Source organism: Ornithorhynchus anatinus, chromosome 9 (assembly GCF_004115215.2).
Source record: "Ornithorhynchus anatinus isolate Pmale09 chromosome 9, mOrnAna1.pri.v4, whole genome shotgun sequence".
Lineage (NCBI taxonomy): Eukaryota > Metazoa > Chordata > Mammalia > Monotremata > Ornithorhynchidae > Ornithorhynchus > Ornithorhynchus anatinus.
In genome coordinates, this window is record NC_041736.1 from 50734689 (window position 1) to 50744238 (window position 9550).

The window sequence follows — 9550 nt, forward strand, 5'->3', positions numbered from 1 at the left end:
GATGTTTGCAACCTGCATTTGCTTGTTTCTTCTACTTCTGCACTTGGGCTTTGTACCTTTATTCATCCCTTCCTCAGCCCCACACCAGTTATGTTCATATCTGTAATTATATAAATGTCTATTCTCCCCCTCTAAGACTATATGATCCTTGTGGCCAGGGAAACGTGTCTACCCTTCTGTGGATTATACTCTCTCAAGCATTTAGTACAGGGCTCTTCATATAGTAAATTCAAATTAATACGATGTTTGATAGCATATGTTTCCAAAGGCCTAGTACCAGTGCTCTCTACACATGGTAGATGCTCTGTAAATACTGCTGATCATGGTGATTCAGAAATGAACTGTCAAGAGGCTGAAATATTACTTGAACAATTTAGCTTTTCTGATGGGAGGTGAGAGCCATCATTTTTCTGAATTAGCCTTTTTAGCAAAAACCCTTCTTATGTAACTTTTATTGACACATACAGGTATACACCAACCATTCCTTCTTCTGAACTCCTCAATATCATTTGGGGATGTGAAATTCTTGAGTATAAGCTACATCTCTCAGAAACAGGAAATGAACATCTGGGCCCCAAGGAATCTAAGCCTGGCTTGAAAATAAAGATTATGTATGAAACATGGGTTTAACCTAACATCAGTGGGGAGAAGATCTCACTTCCAACCTTAAGTTCCCAAGGTAAGGAGAGAACTGTCTTTCAGGCTAATAGGTAGGTCTTTTCCTGCATCAAAAGGTTGTAGTTTTGAGTCAAATGAGTCACAAGTTTCTCCGCTCAGAATCCGTCCAGCTACATTTGTTCCCCATCTGGATAGAATTCCTTTGAAAGATAGGGGGAGAATTCATGGTCTTCAAAGAAAAAGCTCCACCAGTGTTTTTATTAGTGATTCCTCTTGCTCCCATTCCGCTTCTCCTCCTCTTCTCAACTCACCTCAGCCTTTTGTTGGAAAACGATTTGCCTTGAGAGTTACAGGATGTGCAAAGGAAATGGGTAGATTCCTGCTGTTACTCCCTGCGACACCATGACATACGTTTCTTTTTGACTCCTTGTAGGTGAAGTCAAAGTCCTGCCCATCGCTATTTCTTAACTGATAGAGGAAGAAGGATGCAGAGACAAACAGAATTACCAGTAAGTAATTTTCCTTTTCTTCATGTAAACAATTGCCTTTTGATATACAACAATCCCAGAGGTGTTCAGGTTACATGCTTATTTTAAGATCTTTTGTTTACTCTCTGATCTTCATAGGTCATTGACATCCCATTTAGCTCGAGTGACCCTGTTTATACAATTGCAATATAAATTAAAATGTGTTCTCGGGGATAACATTAACATTCTTGATCTTAATCCATCATATAGGCTAACAATAGCTTTAGCTCAGCTGCATGTGTAACCCTTAAAAAGCTTTAATGTAGAATCCAATATACATATTGAGTGGGAGAAATCTGATCAAACAGATTTGCTTTCTTGCTTTTAATCTAAATGGCACAGGACTCCAAACTCTGTGAACTCCTATAGAATGCATTATGGAACCTCTACGCACACTATTATTATGGCAATGGAAAGTCATTTTAGAATGATAGCAGTACCCTTTATATGGTATTAAGTGATTACTGCAAGTCTGCATTTTTTCCAGTATTAGCATCATCTCTCATGTTGTGATTCTTCATGTTCGAGTCTCCCCTTTCTTTTTAGAACAAGTTCAACTCTCTATAAGAATGCATGGGGCTAAGGTCTAATACAATGACACAAATCACCATTCTAGTTTATGATCCCTTCACCCCACACAGCTCCACTATCTGATCTGATGACTGCCTTCAATCAGTCAACCAATGGTATTTATTGAGCACTTACTTCAGGTAGAGCATTGTATTAAACACTTGGGAAAGTACAATACAGTTGGTAGACATGATCTTGGCTCTCGAAAAGTTAATGGGCCTTCAAGATCATGAAGGGTGTGGACAGGGACAGCTATTTGCTGATCACCAAATCCCATGTGCACCTCCCCCAAAATGTATGGGGGAGTGCCAGTTGAAGCATGAAAGTGATAAGCCCAAAACCAAAAAATAAAAAGAATGATCTCTTTCATCTAGTGGATGGCATTCATATGGAATTTATTACCAGTAGACATTATGCTGGCAAAAATATCAAAGGCTCAAATAGTGTTTGAATGCATTCCTAAATGGGAGGTCCATATAGGACATTATTAGAGGGATGCTAGATAGTTGGGAACTTTAAGGACAGATGCCAAGCAAAGCAACCCTCACGCTATCCTCTAAGTATCCTTTGTGCCACTGCTGCAGATAGAAAAGTGGGCTGGAAGAAGACCCAGCATGTCATTTTTTATTTTCTTCTATGAAACATATGGTAAACTGAAGTGGGGAAACCTTAAGCAAGAAGAACAGAAGAAACAATTTAAAGGCACAATGATGCAAAACCACAGACAATGTGGCAGAGCTGGGAACAGCTGGGAGATAGCGGCAGAAGACAGGCCAGCCTAGCGTATGGCAATTAGAAATGGGGGTGACTCTCAGAGTAAAGACTTCAAATAAATCATCAAGTAATAACCCCAAGAGAGGGCATAAGGGACAATACTGCAAGCTAGAATTTTTACTCACTAATGATGTAGAGAACATTGCTAGCTACTATTGATCTTTATCAGCCATGCTCACACAAAAAGCTAGAATAATATCAATAGCATTGTCTTTGAACCCTCATATACTATATATACCATATATAATATATATATATATATATCAGATGTAAATAAATCTCATACCAATCATATTTTGTTTACTGCTTATTTGAATTATTTTATGTTTTCCCAACTATCTTTTCTTAGCAATTCATTTTGAATGTCGTGTTTTCTTAGTTTTTCAAATTTCCATAACGTTCCTGGCTCCTAGTCATGAAATCCTGGGGTTCACAGTATTGGACTGTGAATGATCACGCTAACTGAATGCTCAATTCAAAATAATAACAGATTCCTCTCACAATTTAAGTCACTGAATTTATCAGCTTTCTATCCTCCTTCCCTCTACTCCTCTTCCACCTTTCATTTCCTCTGAATTCCAACCAGGAACTGCCCAGTAGCAAAAGAAAGAAGATTAGCAGACTGTACTTATCCTACCTAAAGTAGTACTTATACTTCTAAGTGGGCAAGTGTCAATTTGGGAACACAGCCTAGGTGAGAGATTTTCTTTTTGAATAAAGCTATGAATGTGGATTTTATATTCCAAATAATTTAACACCATCTTTTCATCACTCTCGACAATACTCCTATTAAAGTCTCATAATTGTCCATCCCCCCTTCTAGACTGAAAGCTCGTTATGGGCAGGGAACGAGTCTTCCAATTCCGTTGGATTGTACTCTCCCAAGCTCATAGTGCAGCGGTCTGCACATAGTAAGTGTTCAATTAATACCACTGATTGATTGAAGCTTTTCATGGTATTTAAGTGCTTACTGTGTGTCAAGCACTGAGGTTGATATAAATTAATCAGGTCAAGCACAATCCCTGCTCCTCATGGGGCTCACAATCTAAGTAGGAGGTGCAAAATGATTCATGTCATCTGTGCCCCCTTTAATTTACAGACCAGTTAGTGTCAGTTTTGCCAGCCAGACAAATCACTAATCTTTTCCCAAGTTCTGTTAATCAGTTTATAATACTAAAGGTTGGGAAGAAAGATACCACTGAAGCAATCAGTAGTATATTCTGAGGGCTGGCTATATGCAGAGCACTGTACTAAGTGCTTGGGAGAGCACTATATTCACTCAAATGTCTTTATTGAGCACTTATTGGGTGCAGAGCAGTGTACTAAGTGCTGGTAGGTACAATTCTACCCTCTAGAAGCTTACAACATAGAGGAGAGAGGGACATGAAGGAATTTGGTGTGGGCAGGGAACATGTCTACTGATTGTTGTACTGTAAACTCCCAAGGCCTTGTTACAGTGATCTGCACACAGTAAGCAATCAATAAATACCATCCATGATTATAATTCATATTATATTTCTTTGAAATCCCCAAGTGAGGTTGTTTAGGGAGGGTTTTGCTGATGTTATCGAATTAGTTGAAAAGAGAAGCCGAATTAGAGAAGCAGCATGGCTTAGTGCACGGGCTTGGGAGTCAGAGGCCATGGGTTCGAATCCCAGCTCTGCCACTTGTCTGCGGTGTGATCTTGGGCAAGCCACCTAACTTCTCTGTGCCTCAGTTACCTCATCTAGAAAATGAGTTAAGACTGTGAGCCCCAAGTGGGATAATCTAATTACCTTGCATCTAGTCCAGAGTTTAGAACAGTGCTTGGCACATAGCAAGAGCTTAACAAATACCAGAATCATTACTATTAGTTCACAGAAATAGAGATCCAGAACTAACACCTTAAGAGCAGCTAGCCTTCCCCCATATCTTCAAGCAGGCCCACATGTAGATCCTCTCAGACTTGTGGGTATGTTTAAAGTCATCCTTAGGAGACGTTACAAGTTCCTTTAGAAATGTATATAAAGTTGAATAACTCATACCTTCAGGATTTAGCCTTTCCCCACTATCCCACATCTCTCACGGTCCAGTTTGAACCGATTTCCTCGTATTGTGTACTGAGGACCTAAGAAACAGCTGACCACCATCATCTATGCAAGACCCCTTCATATACAGTACTTGAATTTTTTTTTATTAAAATCACCCTTCCACTTTCTTTTCTCCAGGGTTAATAATTTGTTCCTCCACATTTCCTCTAATAGGTCTTATTTTCAAATCCTTTCATCATCTGTGTTATCTTCCTTTGAACTTTCTCCAAGCACTCACTCTCATTGGTTTGGGCCAGAACTGTGACTGTGTGTGTTCAGTTCGATGTATTCATCAGTTCCCATGTGCCGTTCCTATTTATGCTCTTCATAATCCCATGAGTCAGATGCACATGAACACTGTTTAGTTCCAGTACTGGGAGTTTGGAAGGACACTCAATGCACAAGAAATCATCTCTGCCACAATAGAGCTTAACTCCTAAAATTAAAGCTATGATGCCTTAATTCCTGTTGTCCATGTCTCAGTAGTTTTTAATGTTATTTTTCCTCTTAAGTGTCTGTACCTTTCCCTTCCTGTAAGCCAGTGAGGGTCAAAGACCATGTCTAATTCACCAGTGTATTTTTTTCCCAGTGCTTACTTAATACAGTGTTCCGAATAAAGTATACATTTAATAAATACCACTCCTACAAGCAGGAACTTACTATTTGGTACTAAGGTGCAGCTTTGCAGAATCTACTTGTAAGGTATTCTGATACCTAGATCTTTTCAGGTAGGACTTGCAGATAACTAGCTAGTTAATCTATAGGCTTTGCTTGGGCAGTTTGTTTTCTCTCTCCAGTTAGTACCCTACACTTGTCCTTGAGAACTTACATCTGTTTGATTCTGGCCATTCTTCAAACTTATAAAGGATACCCTCTCCCATCCATCCTTCACTGTGCTGGCCAGATCAGTTTTCTAAAAGAAAAAAGAAAAAATTCAACCTACTTCTCTCCACTCCTCAAACACCTCTAATGGTTGGCAATTCAACTCCCACATCAAACTGAAACTACTTACCATCAGCTTTAAGATACTCAAATAGCTCTCCCCTCCTTCCTTAACTTGCTGACTCTTACTACTACCCAACCCATATGCCTCACTCCTCTAAAAAGACAACCTATTCACTCTGTCTTGGTTTTGTCCATCTCACCATCAAACCCTCACCCATATCCTTGCCCTGGCCTGGAACTCCTCCCGCTTTATATCCAACAAACTGCCTTTCTCCCCACTTTCAAAACCTCATCCTTCTTAGTTTCCCTCCTTCTAATTGTCTATGCACTTGGATCTGTATCCTGAAGCACTTTGACATTCATCCCAACTGCAGACCCACAGCACTTACAGACATAACTGTCTATAATTGATATTAATGTACTATAATATAATTAATATTACTAATTTATTATAGTTAATTAGAATATTATCTTAATACACCCTCTAGACTGTAAGTTCCCTCTGGGCAGGGATCACACCTCCCTACTCTAATGTACTGTACTCTACTTGAAGCTCTGGCACAGAGTAAGCAATATTCACTGATTCACACTTCAAACTCAGATCCTATCCCGTAGGCTGCTGGAACTCCTACCCAAAATCTTGCCACTACCAAACCCTTTACCTACATCCGCATAGTGGGTAAAAACTTTGAAAAACATTGGGGTCCCGATCCAGTTCAGCTTGCTCTGCTCATCACCCCACCAAACTAGTGATTACTGACCATCGGATGGCCAATTATGCCTCCAACTAAACAGCTGTGAGGTCTACCTTTAATATGGATCATGTGATGGCAAGAAAGAATCAAAAGCCTTGTTATTACTGTGGATAGATGATCTATCATCTCTCCTCAATCCACTGGGATTGACAGAAAAGGATTATAATTAGCTTGATAGGACCGACTTTTATGTAGTTTTCTGGTTGTGACTCAATGTTGTGCTTTTCAAGGTTTTGCAAATTAATTTTGTATGACACTGATTTTGGTCTTCATTTGGGTGATAGAGACCTCGGTTCTGAAATTATACATTAAAAATTTGATCACATTTAATCACACTAAATATTCACATTATTAACTGATTCTAAAATCATGATCCTTTATATAACAACATTACAGAAAAATTCCTGAGCAGTGATTTCTTTCCTAGGACAGTGTTATCAAGATGAAGACCTAGAAAAGAGGGAGATAGAATTTTCCATGTTAAACATTGAGTAGGATATAGCGGTTTGGCCTAGGACAGTCCTAGCTGGAGCGCTGAGAAGTTTCAGGATAAATAATTCCCAAGAGGGTTGGATGATGCTGCTCTTGTTGAAATGTTATTTTTGTTGACTTTACCCCATTGTTTCTTCCGTGTCACTTGTCAGTTTCCCTACATTTAGACTTTGTTCTTTCTCTAGGTTAGGAACTGTGTTCGAATTGATATTCGTGTCTACCTCCCCTGACACTACAATGCTCTACTCAATTCATGCAGTAATATCTAATAATAGCAATAGGTCCTTCAGAAGAACAAGATCAGTCAATTCTTTAAAAATTACATGCTATCCCATACAATTGTATTAACTGAGCAAGTATTACTATTATTAGTATTTGCTAAGCACTTCCTATGTGCCATGCACTGAACCAAGTACTGAGATCAGTACAAAATAATCAGGACAGAAACGTCCCTGTCCCAAATGAAGCCAGGCAGCTTATAGACAGGGAAAATAGGTATTTTGTAACCATTTTACAAATAAGGAAACTGAGACAAAGAGGTTAAAAGACTTAACAACACAAACCCAGCAGGCAAGTGGTGCTGCAGGATTCAAACCCAGGGTCCTTTACTCCCAGGCCCATGTTCTTTCATTTCCTCATTTTCACTTCATGCATTTAGATGCGTCCTGTGAATGTACTGAAGAAAACTAAAACTATATATCTCTTTAAAAGCACTTCTACTGACGTGGAGTCAAAAAGCCAAAATAATCATAATTTCTATAAAAGTAAAATAATTTGATTAAATCTGTATCGGTTTCATTAATACAATTTGGATAACTGAATTATTCAACTCTGCAGAGTATAAATTGCTTTTCTTATTCAGTTTTATGGAGTTTACATCAAACATAGATCAGCAGTGGTGTTTTCGCTGTTCTGTAGAAAAGGAAACTGAGGCAGATCAGATTTTGAGTGATGAGTATTAATGACGTGAGATTTCCCAAAAGAAAGATATTTGAGAAAGGTGATTTATCATCTCGGGCCAGTACAGCACCTGCTTGGACTAGATCTATAACATCTGTATCAAAGGACTTGTATGTAATTCACTTTTCCAGCCATCTTTGCGAGAACAAAGCTTTAATGTAAAGAGTTAGTCACATTCAGAATGTATAATGATATATCAAAATCATCAAATGAATTACAAATAAGACATGATGAACTGGTGTTCAAAATGGTAAGGACATTTCCCACCAGGTGATAATAATTTTAAGGTAAATTTGACTCTAGGCCTATACAAGTTGATATAGTGCTCTCCTAATCAAAGGATAGTTAAAAGGAATATTAAATGAGCTGACACGTTTTGACATGATTGCAGGGTGCAGATCAGATACATGTGCACCGCACATTGGGATTGCATTTGAAAGATATTCATCCTCCGAGATACACTCTAAATAAATTCTTTGGATCCAAATTTCAAACGCATTAAGTTGATATCCCTACCTCCAAATGCTCAAAATCAAATGGAGTGTGTGCAGATCCCTTTTCCTCAAAAGGCAAAAAATGAGTTTGGCAAAAAAAAAAAAAAGGCAAAAAATAATTTTACCTGATTTACTTGCACATTCACTTACAATTTTGGGTCCCAAAATATTGACAGGTAGAAGCTGAGAATCTTGGTGTTTCACATTGATCCTTTGAGTTTGTATTATTTGTTCTGCTCTCCTTGAGAGTAAAGGAGCCAAAGCATGAGCCTTTTTCAAGAAGTTGGCTAGAGAATAAAGCAGCTTCTCTGTACTTGAAAGCAAAAGAGTAACAAGCTCTCTTTGGCTCTGACATTATTTGACTTCCTGGAACTGAGCTGCCAGCAACATTTGAGATTCACCCGTTCTACGGGATTGGTCTCAGGTGAATCTGATTCTCGTGATCCTGGTCCTCCAACAGAACTCATTGAATCTTAAAAAAAAAGACTGCTTTTATTTTATAAAAATACATCTACCTATACCTACCCTGATCCTAAAAGATCCTAATCATTTCCTTTTTTTCATTTACATTTGTAACATCAATTTTGTTTTGCCATTACTGAGTTTTTATAAAGTTTTCCATTGCCTCGAGGAATGTTTTTACAGTCGGCTGTTTTTGCAGCACAGCACCATACAGGATGTCCCCTTAACACATGTTTTTGGTGCTGTTGCTAATGTAAGCTTCATATTTTACATTTCAAAATTCTTAAAAGAGGATCAATTAAGTCTCCTTGTAGGTGTTTGAGAGCAAACAGTGTTTAAAAAAAGTGGACTGTTGTCAGTGTCTTATGTTACCTTAGGTGAATTCCTTTAAATCGACGTTCTTTTATGTCCTATCCATCATAATATATCAGTTTACTCTTTTAATAACTATTATAATTCTCCAGGGTCAGGACTGGAATAAAATACAAGATGAAGCTAGAAGGGAATGGATCTAAATCCCAAGAGTCTTAAATAATAAATATGTTAAGACAAAATTTATAAATATCTTAAAGATGCAGAGTTGGAAAATAAAGTAAGGACAGCATTCCCAGAGGCATCTAAGGTGATACTATGAGCAACACTGTGCTTAAAGTGTTTCACAAGAAAAGCATTACATGATGAACTCTGCAAGCATTATAGGGGAAACTGCTTCGATGTTCCAATGATTCAACTGAGTACAGAAGTGCAAAAGTACAGACATAATTGCTTAGATTTCCCTCTCGGGGAGAATTCCAAATGGCAGCCAAACCACCTATATACAGAAAAATCTGGCAGCCTCAGTCTCCCACACCTTAAAAGCAATTGCACAAAACTGAATGTTTTGG

At 38.3% G+C, this 9550-nt stretch overlaps 1 long non-coding RNA gene across 2 annotated transcripts; it reads right to left on the reverse strand.

The window, feature by feature from the left end:
• Window positions 1–434: 434 nt before the first annotated feature.
• LOC120638627 lies at window positions 435–8582 on the reverse strand. Of its 2 annotated transcripts, none has more exons than XR_005660384.1 (3): window positions 8330–8582; window positions 5388–5471; window positions 435–1086 (listed from the first exon to the last, which is right to left on the reverse strand). It is a non-coding gene; the product is annotated as an uncharacterized LOC120638627 (long non-coding RNA). The 2 variants fall into 2 exon arrangements; XR_005660383.1 differs by having other exon boundaries at window positions 8355–8581.
• Window positions 8583–9550: the final 968 nt, after the last annotated feature.